This window comes from Crinia signifera, chromosome 4 (genome assembly GCF_055691185.1).
Source record: "Crinia signifera chromosome 4, ASM5569118v1, whole genome shotgun sequence".
Classification (NCBI taxonomy): Eukaryota; Metazoa; Chordata; class Amphibia; order Anura; family Myobatrachidae; genus Crinia; species Crinia signifera.
In genome coordinates this window covers 25,672,282-25,684,533 of record NC_139220.1, presented here as the reverse complement: position 1 = coordinate 25,684,533, position 12,252 = coordinate 25,672,282, and positions in this window count along the sequence as shown.

Below are 12,252 nucleotides of genomic sequence, written 5' to 3'. Positions count from 1 at the left end.
ACTGAGACGTTAGAGGCTGCCCGCTGCTACAGGAGAAACCACGCTGCACACAGCTCCTCAGCGCTTCTACCAGAACTAAGCGCCTGCTCATAACATCATTGCAGTCTGCATATTTGGACGCTCCATATGACGGGGAAAGGAATCGCCAACTGCCGGCACCTATGTTAAGGTGACCTACAGAGGAAAACTACCGGCGGCAACCCGCACCCCGGGAACGGAGCAACCACCAGACCGCACAAGCCGCTACTTGTACAGGGTGAGATAACCAGTCAAAATCCCTGCGTCCTAGTGCTGCGTATTTAACTGCTACCTATATATTTATACTGGTGTGGAGCCCAGTCGTGCTTTATTTCTATTGCATGCATTCTACATGCTAAAATGACTGTTACCCATTACTAATTTCATCTTCATTAACAATAACCCTCATTGGACTGCGCACTACTAACCATCATTTCAATAACATCATAACAGCATTTTCTTCTCCTATACCATCTGGCTTTTAACCACTTGTGATATTTATCTACAGCGGTGCACCCTCAAGCTACTAACGTCCATTCCATATCCTATTAAGGACTTATATTGATTATTCTGCCCAACACATCTATAGTGTACTTATTGTGTTTTTTATCTATTATTATATATTTTTTAATCTTTATTTTTCATGTGTATTTTCATTAATTGTTTGTCCTATATTACCTGATGTATTTAATTATAGAAAATGTATACTTTCTTAAAGCAGTGTGTCCGCATCATCTTTGCACGTTGGTCTTTAATTTATTTATTTATCCTGATTTTTGGCGTCTAGTTAGATGCCTAAAAATAGTCGGCAGTGTCTAGGACAGTAACAAAAGTTAGACGCAAGCATTAGACCGGCAGAACCGTGATCAACAGTTAGTAGGTCGACAAAAGTTTTTACATTTTATTTGGTGTCTATGTCAACATGGATACCAAATGTGTCATGTCCGCTCGCCACGCTTTGAACACACTATTATAATCTCACTCTATGCCCACTTGAACGTGAGCATCAGAACCATGAGTCTGGGCCCTTGAAAAGTATGAACCAAGTTGGTCTAAAGCCACACAGGAGTCCCGGCTGCGGCAGAATGGATGTTGGGAGATATGCTGTATGTATGCATATTACTATGTACGTATGTGACTATATATATGTATATATGTGTGTATGTGACTGTAATACCGCTTTCAGATTGCAAAATCGAAGGTCGCGGCGGAACGCTGACATCATGCGGGGGCTGGGGAAGAGGCTGCGCTTGGAGCTGGCCCTGCTCCAAGCACTGCCTCCTCCATCAGTGTGAATAGGAACCAGGTCGCTCATCCCGGTTAACCCGTTCACACTGCACAGCAATGAACCAGTAAGAACCCTGCTTTTTTTTACGGGTTTGTAATGCCGGGTTGATGGACCCAGGAAGCCCTTTCAGATCGCACCTATTACCGGGTCGAAATGGCAACAAATCAGCATGAACCCGGTAATTAGTTGCGATCTGAAAGGGGTGTATGAGACCTAACCACTCCACTATCTTGTGTTTACTGTGGACACATTTATTTAGTTTGTCTCTATGCTTTGTTTTATATGTTTGCTTAATTCCATTCAAAGAACCATTACTGTGGCACTGTTCTGCGTCAATGCTATGACAGATAAATTCAATGTTATCTTTATTTCTCTTCCAGTGTTCTGGGATTACTTATTATTGGAGGTTTGTGTGTGGATTATACAGCACTGTGTCAGATCTAATCAGTCTGCATCTGATTCATTTCACCATTGTATTCCTAGCTGCCAAATACCTCCAAATTTAGGGCCTTATTCTGGTTCACTCCTTCTGGCAAATTCCTTCTTAGATGGACAAAACCATGTGCACTGCAGGGGGCAGCGGCGTAACTATAGCACCGCAGCCCCCGCCACCGCGGGGGGGCGCTGTGCATGTGGGGGCGCCGGGGGCTGCGGTGCTATAGTTAAACCCCCCCTTAATCCCCCGCAGACTTACCTATCGCGCTGGTCCCGGCGGCTCCGTTCTTCTGCTGAGGACCACCACAAAATGGCCGCCCCCATATAGCACACAGTTCTCTGAAACTGTCTGCTGTATGGGGGCGGCCATTTTCTGGTGGTCCTCAGCAGAAGAACGGAGCGATAGGTAAGGCTGTGGGGGATTGAGGGGGGGTTTGCAGGGGCGGCGACAGGGGGGGCGCCCCCCCTCACGGCGGGGGGGGCGCCCAAAACGTAGCTACGCCACTGGCAGGGGGTCAGATGTAACAGGTGCAGAGTGTTAGAATTAGATTTGGGTGAGTCATTTTGTTTCTGTGCAGGGAAAATACTGACTGCTTTATTTTTACACTGCAATATAGATCTCACTTTGAAGTAAAACCCCACCCAAATCTAACTCTCTCTGCACAAGTAACATCTGCCCCACCTGCAGTGCACATGGTTTTGTCCTAATAAGGAATTTGCCAGAGGGAGTGAACCAGCAGTTCGGTCCAGTTAAAGACGGCAGTTTGATTCATCACTTAAGAAACCAGAAGATTCGATTGAATCATCCCGAGTCCCCCTTTTTTATTCATTTAAAAAGTCATCATCTGGAAATTGAATACTAATTCGCATCCAGGATTAAAGACCTTATAAGGACTTATCCTTTCTGTATCAAGTCTGAAATCATACATCTGAAGGCTCTATGCACTTTTTTGAGCTATATTTGGATAAAACTAACCCCTGAGGAAGTCGCCTTGCCGACGAAACCCGTTGGGTTCTTCCTTAAATTGACTGAATTGAATTTCTGACTCTACACAGATGAAAAGTGGGTACTCTTTACCTAGATGGGCGCCCGTCGTGGTGATCGCGGGTACATTTATGTGTGGCCGCAACGCGACCGACGCAATGCCCGCGATTTCCCATTGAAACCCATGTTAAACATGGAAATCTTGTCGGTCGCGTCGCGGCCGGCCATAAATGTACCCGCGATGCCCGCGACGCGATGCTCCCGATTTGCCATAGGAATCAATGTTAAAAGGCCCGATGGACACGATTTTACTGTTAAATGCCTCAATGGACCCGATTTGGCCATAGGAATCAATGTTAAATGGGCCACAGAGCCCAAATAAGCACAATTAACCCTTAAATGTCCCCCCAAATTTTTAACGCCACCCCACGATCCACGCCAACCCGAAGCGTGGCGAGCGCAGCGAGCCCGCGAGGGGCGGCGGTACGCGTCCTCCGACCTTTTCATGCCCTACTATCCACTAGGGCGTGGAGTGAGAATAGAATAGTGTGGCGAGCGCAGCGAGCCCGAAGCGTGGCGAGCGCAGCGAGGGGACGCGGATACCTTCACAGTTATACGCGTCCCCTCGCGGGCTTCACAGGTGTCCGTGGCGACGCGGACACCTGTGAAGCCCGCGAGGGGACGCGTCTACCTGTGAAGGTATCCGCGTCCCCTCGCGGGGCTCGCTGCGCTCGCCACGCTTCGGGCTCGGTGGCTCGCTGCGCTCGCCACACTATTCTATTCTCACTCCACGCCCTAGTGGATAGTAGGGCATGAAAAGGTCGGAGGACGCGTACCGCCGCCCCTCGCGGGCTCGCTGCGCTCGCCACGCTTCGGGTTGGCGTGGATCGTGGGGTGGCGTTAAAAATTTGGGGGGACATTTAAGGGTTAATTGTGCCTATTTGGGCTCTGTAGTCCATTTAACATTGATTCCTATGGCCAAATCGCGGCCATTGAGGCATTTTACATGAAAATCGCGCTCAATCAGCCTTTTTAACATTGTTCCCTATGGGAAAATCGCGGTCATCGCGGGTAGCAGATTTTTATGTACCCGCGATTTACCCGCGATGCCCGCGATGACCGCGATTTTTACCCCCGACGTCCGCGATTTCAATCGCGGGCGCCCATCTAGGTAAAGAGTACCGAAAAGTGTTTTATTGTAATTTTAAACTAATTGTATTAAATGTTTTTGTACAGTATTACAACTGTAATTTATTGTCGATTTGGTGGTGGATATTTCAATTAAGGGCGCACTTGGTCAATCCTTTTTCCATATATATATATATATATATATATATATATAGACGGCTTGGGGGGATGGCGGCACTCGGCAATGAAACAGACTCCACACTGGTTTAACCCCCAAGCCGTCTACATACAGCAGTATCTCCTGCAGATTGGAGGGCACCGGAGTCAGCAGTTTTTCTCGCTGTTTGTACAGCTTAACCTAAAAAAGGCTCAAGTCGGAGTGCCTCCCCTCTACAATTATATATATATATATATATATATCTTATAAATTTAGCCAGATCTGTCACTCATCCCCTGTGTAGAACGTTCCTGTGTAGAACATTTTCATGTGTATAACGTTCCACCCCCTTGACATTACCTCCCCCCGCCCAGCCAGGGCTACAGTACACGCCCACCATCCACCATTATTCCACAGCCACCATCCACCATTACTCCCGCAAACCCCTACCCTCTGCCAGGACCCCCCTCGGACCCCCCCTCCTGCGATTCACGGGACCCCCGCGACCCCCCCTCCCGCGATTCGCGGGACCCCCGCTACCCCCCTCCCGCGATTCGCGGGAACCCCGTGACCCCCCCTCCCGCGATTCACGGGACCCCCGCGACCTCCCGCGATTCGCGGGACCCCTGCGACCCTTCCCTCCCGCGATTCGCGGGACCCCTGCGACCCTCCCGCGAATCGCGGGACCACAGCGACCCCCCTTCCCGCGAATCGTGGGACCCCCCGCAACCCGCGAATCGCGGGGGTCCCTGCGACCCTCCCCCGCACGCGAATCACGGGACCCCCGCGACCCCCCCACTCCCGCGAATCGCAGGACCCCTGCGACCCCCCCTCCCTTCTACGATTTGCGGGACACCCCCTCCCGCGATTCGTGGGACCCCCCTCCCGCGATTCGCAGGACCCCCGCGACCCCCCCTCCCGTGATTCGCGTGACCCCCGCGACCCCCCCTCCAGTGATTTGCGGACCACCGCCCACTCCCACGATTCACAGCACCCCCCCTACTACGATTTGCGACCCCCCCTCCCTCAATTCGCGCCCCCCCTCAATTCGCGATTTGTGGACCCCCGCCCCCTCCTGCGTTTCACGGAACCCCCCGTAACGCCGTCCCTCCCGCTATTTGCGGACCCCCTTGGCACCTCCCACGATTTGCGGACCACCCTGCGATTTACACACCACCTCCAGCGCCCCCTCCCGCAATTTGCAGATCCCCGTGACCACCCCTCACGCGATTCACGCCCCCCCACACGCAATTCACGGCACCCCCCACACCCCCGCGATTTATGCCCCCTCCCGCTATTCACGGACCCCCGCACCACCCCGCTGCGCCCCCCCTCCCTTGATTCACGCCCCCCCTCATGCAATTCACGGCGCCCCCCACACCCCACCTCCTGCAATTCGCAGCCCCCCACTGCGATTCATGACCCCTCCCGCGATTCACGGACCCTCGCACCACCCACCAGCGCCCCCCCCCCCTTGATTCACGGCACCCCCCGCGCCCCTCCCGCAATTCACGGACCTCCACAACCCCCCCTACCGCAATTCACTAACCCCGACAACTCCCCTCCTGCAATTTGCGGAGCCCCCTTCCCACGATTCAAGCCCCCCCCACGCCCCCTCCCACGATTTGCGGGCCCCCTCCCGCTAATCGCGGATCCCAGCACACCCCCCCCCCTCCCGCAATTTGCAGACCCCCCTGACCCCCTTCCGCCAATTCCACCCCCCAGCGGACCACCGCGACCCAGCTCCCGCATTTCAGGTACCCCCGTGACACTGGGGGATCCTGTACCGCCACAAGCAGGTGCCGTACTTAGGTGGGAAATGCGTCCCTGGCTGCCGCAATGCAGGTTTCCCCACTGCCCTCTGCACCAGCGCCACAACTTTTATCAATGTCTTGCCCACATACCAATATTATACAGCCTCCTGCTCTCATGCACGCTCACTCCCTCCCAGTGGTAGGGGATGCTCACCCACTGCCGGGAGCTGCATACTGTCCCCCACCCTCCTCCAGTTCTAGGGATGCCCATCGACCATCAATGATTTCAAATAATCAATGGTTTATGGCCGATGTTGAATACTTTTGCCATCAATGTGGGAGGACCAGATGGTTTCCCTACAACGATGGCAAAGGAGAACCGATCAAGTTTCAATTTTTTTTAGGCCACCAAGTTCTGATTGACCCACGGCCTATTCAGTCAGATATAATGGATGACCATCGATAGCTACAACAATCGATGGTTATCCAAGTAATATGTTACTGCTATCGATGGCAGGGTGCAAAATCACCATCAATGCCAACCATCGATGGTGTCTGCACCTATGCCTATCCCAACTCAGCAACAGCCAAAAACCTTTATTACCCCTCATGCCCACACACCTCTATCACTGCCCTGCCTCCTGTTCTCCTGCCCCGTAACTTCCGCCAGTGGGGACCCGCTCACCCTGTGTTGCCCACATTCCCCTATTATGCTTTACCGCCCAGCCTCCTGCTCTCATGCACCCTAACTCCCACCCAGTCGGAGGAGACACTGACTCAGGGCCACCGTCCTGTACTCCTGTGCTGCCACGCTGGACCCTCACCCACAGGCAGAAGCTGCACAGTGTCCCCCACCCTCTTTAGTCCCCCGTATGCCCACACACCCCTATCACTACCCAGCTTCCTGCTCTCCTGAACCGTAACTTCCACCACTGGGGAGTCGCTGATGCTGTGTTGCCCACATACCCCTATCATGCCTCATAGCCCAGCCTCCTGCTCTCATGTACCCTAACTCCCACCCAGTAGGAGGAGACACTGACTCAGGGCCACCGTCCTGTACTCCTGTGCTGCCCCGCTGGACCCTCACCCACTGGCAGAAGCTGCAATACAGGGCATCTTTCATACAATTCTAACCATATTTCTCACAATACAAACGTTCACAAATGAAGGGGCTCAGCCCCTTACGCCGGTGTGAAGAGCGCCCGTAGGGCGCGATGAATCACCTAGTATATATATATATATATATATATATATATATATATACTAGTGTTAATGGCGATTAAATATGACCAGAGAGACAATAAGTGAAAAGCGCAGGTTACGTAATAAGTCCGCAACCTGCGTACCCTTTATACCTAACTACATGCGAACAAAACGTAGCGCAGCGTAGCGTACCTTTGATTGTATATTGTACACCAAGAACCAATACCTTAATAAGAGATTCCTTCGCAGTAATTTGTCTCTAATCTGCGACTATACCTTTATGGACAGTGTCCGTAATATACCTTTATCGCTAAATGCGAATAACAGACACAAACCACAGTATAGAAGTAAGGAGATAAGAACTCCATAAAAAGGTTGTATTTAAGTCCCTAATGGACAAAAGGGGGTTACAGGAATAGAAAATACAGGTTTAACAAGTGATACAATATGCTAACAATGAATACTAAACAGGCTCTGCTAAGGGGAAAGAATACAGATACAAGACACAACCAGCCAACAATACAATAAGAATAAATACCGTGAATGCAACCGTTACCCGTCTCATCAAATATGCGAAGCGCAGTCCGGTCAGAGCTCACTATCGTTCAGGGCTGAACTATAGTCCGGTAGACAGTCAGGGAAAGGTAAATGTGCCGAAGAGACTGTGACTGCTCTGGGTTGCCTATCTTATAGGGTCAGAAGGGGGAGGTCAAAGGCCATTTTCATTGGTCAGAGATCGTATGTCAGGTCCACTGTGATTGGGGGGTTAGATGATACAACTGGTTTGACTAGGTGCAGGGGGGTGAACTTTAAGAGTCCTTTTTTGATGGTTTCGGCGTCAGCAGTGATAAGAACGAGTTTCATCCAGATTCCTTTGTTACATACTTTCAACAGAAACTGTCCCTGGAATATGGATTATGTCCATAACTATCGAGCCGTGTATATTGCGAAATATTCGCAATGACCGGAATACTTCGCACAATGAACGGAACGGAACGGTACTAAACATGATACAGTCAGATGTATGCAGGGCTAACTAAGCTATGTGTGGCGTTCTAAACCTTTAACTATATTTTATTTAGTGTCAGTATGTTATTATGAATTTATGTGTGATAGTATGGCTACTCTTCTGGTCCACTTTGTCACACATACTCGGGTATGGAAACTTTATTTGCGCAACTCTGCGAACCAAAATGGCGGCCATACTATCCTAAAATGGAGTGTGTGTAACTAGACTTCCACAGTCCACCCTTTAACAGTAAATATAAAACTGTTACAATACAAAACATTTTACACAGCAATACAGAAATTCATAATCCTAACAGAGAAATTGGGATACATGAATAAAACATATAAGGGGAGTAAACCATCTGCTCTTGGCCGATCCAGGATCACGGATAAACGATGGGCCGCATTTATCGAACAATCTACTCAGGGTCACGAAGGATAATGTACAGTTTTGGGATAAAAATAAAAACAGGGGTGGTTACAACATATACACGTTTTTCAGATATGGCATCCTTTGGTAGGTATTGTTTGTGACAACAGACCCTTGAACTCTTTGTTGTCTCTCTTTTTGGTATGCTTTTAAGTATGATGGTATTATCACTATCAAACATCCGGTCCTTGGTAATGTGTCAAGTTTATAGATTCTACCTTGACCCAAACTGGGACGGGTAACACACTCTCAGAACTCTGTATCGTCTTGTCCAATGCCTGGCAGCAGTGCGGCGGCGGTATCCTTGATTTTGAAGATAAGAACGGATAGTGGGGGGGGAGACAAGAATAGGACCCACAACAATAGAGAAAACTGAGAAAGGAAAAGATTTTTGTTAGTGATCCTTCCAACCTGTTACCAGTGGGGTGTGTCACAGTCCCTTTTGTAGCTTGTACAGGTTGCTTGACCTTAGCTGCTCTCCAGTCCTCCCGAAATGGTGCCTCTTAGCGATTTCTTTCTTTCGCCCTCGAGTGTAAGGACCTTCTGGCTTTCTGTTCCTTTGGCAGTAGGACGAACGTACCCGAATCTCTCTCTCTGCGACTTTGTTATTGAGGTAGTGCTGGTCAACAAGATTTGGGGTGGTTCTTTCCAAAGGTCTATCAAGCAACCTGTATATGGCAAAGCAGGGGAAACAACAACATCTCCTGGTTCATGGTTATGACAGTTCACAACAGGTGTCAACAAAGTCCTTTTGCTGCAGTTTTCCAGGTGTGGATACATCACTTGCATTTGTGGTCTAGGATCTCCTTGTGGGATTACCATAACCTGTGGCTGCCCGCCAAGCAATGTTTCGATGGGGACAAATGAGGTGGAGTTCTGAGAGTGGTTCTACTACTACAAAAAGAGATTATGGGGTGTACCATGAGTCCCTAAAGGTTCACACATGACTTAAACCTTTCATATATATATACTTGCATACTCAAGGGTGCTTCTGGGCTGCCATATCTATACACACAAACGTCAACACATATATATATATATATAAAAAAAAATAAATAAATAACTTAAATGCTTCTAGAGTGGACTGTACAAAGCCAATTTTGTATTACCTGCAGAGGATCCTGCTGGAGGAGGGATGTGGAGATGGCTCTGTGGGAACAGCCGTTGCAGTTTCTTTCCCCCAGACAAGTAAGGCATGATCCTGTCGTCTTACCTGTCTGTGGGCACACTAGTAATTTCGGACTAATTTTTCCACATACCTTCCCTGTCAAGACAAGTCAGGCCATGGGCTATCTCTGTCCTGACAGTTTGGCATGTTCTCAGAGTCACTGGTTTTCCTTGTCCATCTTTCTATTCCTGTCCACATCCCTTCGGCTTCCAGACTGCTTCTCCTGCAGGGGACACAAATCTTGTATTTCTATGTGAATATACTGACATTTACAGGGGGAACACAAACATTATCCGCAGAGCGCATGGCTCACCCAGCTGCCTTGCCAGCATGTTCATTATCAAGTGACACTGAATCCTCATCGAAGATGTGGGCTTTACACTTGATAACAGCCACTCTGTCCGGCAGCTGTGTGACTGTCAGAAATCTTTTAAACTTACAACGCTTGCGCCACTGGAGTGCCAGCTACTGAAACAAAACATCTGAGGCGCCATTGGGCCTAAGATCTTCTGCATTACCCCAACAAACGTACTTGGAGTCGGCATGAATATTGGCTGTTTTTTTTTCTCTCAGCCCGCAGTACTACTAATGAGACTGCTGTTGCTGAGTGAGACGTCCAATGGGTTCAGCCTCTACTATGCCTTTTCCATCTATTACGGTATAGCCAGTGTACAATTTTTTCCTCTCGGTGTTGTGGAAAAAAAACGAGGGAGAGAAAAAAAATGACTTACCTCTTCCAATGGGTTGTTACCACCCTTTGGGGGCATGCTGCAAAAGGTCTGATTCGAACATGTCATGCAATCATATTCGTCTCGGCTCCCACTAAATTCCACCATTCCAGCAACCTCAGCACCAATCCACCCTTTGTGCCTTGGCGGGCACACCTGGTAAGAGTGTTGCTGGGTTTACAATATTACCCATTTTACTGGTAACATCAATGCAAGTTCCCATTTAGTGAACTTGGCTGATGAATATTTTTCACATGTTTAGGCAGAATTTTAGGAGTGTCCAGACTATATGAGGAGCATAAACAGTTAAAACACACCCCAACACCACATTCTCAGTTTTGTATACCAGTAGTGCTATGGCAACTACACTGTGTAGACAAGTATGAAGTGCTTAAGTAATAGGGTTTAATTGTACACTGCAGTACGACATTGGTCAGGCTGGCATCGCCAGGTTTCTTACGTCACTATATCTGTCGCCCCCTCAGCAGGTCTAATATTCTAAATCGCATGGTCCCTTGTGTCAGTTTTACCCATGGCAAAAGGCTGTAATCAGGCCTGTTTCTTCTTCTTTACTATCCACATTTGTCTGTGAAGACATGGGTTTTGCGATTGTACCTATTTATATGTAAATGCGTTTTACAACCCTTTTCATTCTTTGTAGAAGGGGAATGCTTTGTGCATTACTTGGACTGCTTTTCACCAGATGGTGGCTGTGGTTGCCCTGGGTAACATTAGGAGCAATGCTTAAAGTTACTGGGACTTTGTTCAAGATTTACTGAAAAATATATTGTGACTACTCGCTTTATGGGGTATCGCATATTCACAATGGGTATTTTCTCTGCTGGGAGTGCGACAGATCTTTCGAACTATTTTTCTATGATTTGTGGGTTTATGGTTACTAATGTGTCCCAGATTTCCCTCCCCCTCCCCCCCTTGTTCAGGCGCAACCGCAATCCGTCCTGAGATACCTTATGTCCTGCCTCAGGAGGATACACCAGAAGTTGTCTATCGCCAACTGCTGGTGCTTTGGATGAGGAAAGGACATAACAATAGATCATTAACCCATTGTATTGGTATTTACCCATTTGTGGGCCGTAAGGACAGTGTGCGATCTTGCAAGACCCGGGGGAGGGGCTTGGTGGCTGTCTGAGGTTTCTGGAACAGAAAAGTAGGGAAAGGAGAAAAAAAATTGGAAAAAGAGAGAGAAAAACTCAAAAAGGGTAGAAAATATTAATGACAGTAATGTGTACATTTATTTTCAACCGAAAATTTTTCTTTTATTTTGATGACACCAGGATTTAGCACTATGGGGGAATTGGCTCTCAACTATTTGGTTCTTACCCTTTTCAACTCCTGTTCTGATTTGTAAGCCCTCCCTTTCTTTCTGTTTCCCAGTGTGGTTGTGACTATGGGCTGTGTCTAGGGGTATTTAGTTAAAAGTTCTCTTTTGGGAACCTTGTTATTTCACTGGGTATTTTTCCAGCTCAACCTCAGATTTCAAATGGTGAAGCTGTACTTTGGGGCGCTATACTTTCTGTTTTTAACAGGGTTTCTATTGAAGCTATGGTTGCCATTGATCCTGTGTCCTTCCCATCTTTAGTTCAAAGGGAACTCGGTATTTGTGCTGTAGTTTTTAGCTACCTTAGATGGATTTGACTCTATGACAGTGGAATACAACATTAGCCTCTGAGGACTGTCCAGCATATCTTGCACTTCTTGTGTAAGATTTCTAGGAGTGTCCAGAAATACCCCATCAGGGGTGCAATAGATGACACATCCCATTTTACATAGTAAATCTCTACCCAGGAGGTTAGTCGGGGCCGCTGCAGCCAACAGAAAAGAGTGTTTGGTATGCAGAGGCCCGCTTGTAACATCTGCTGGTTTCGTCAGTGGGTAATGCTGTATTTTTCCTGTTACCCCAATTGCTGCTACTAATTGCTTGGCACAACC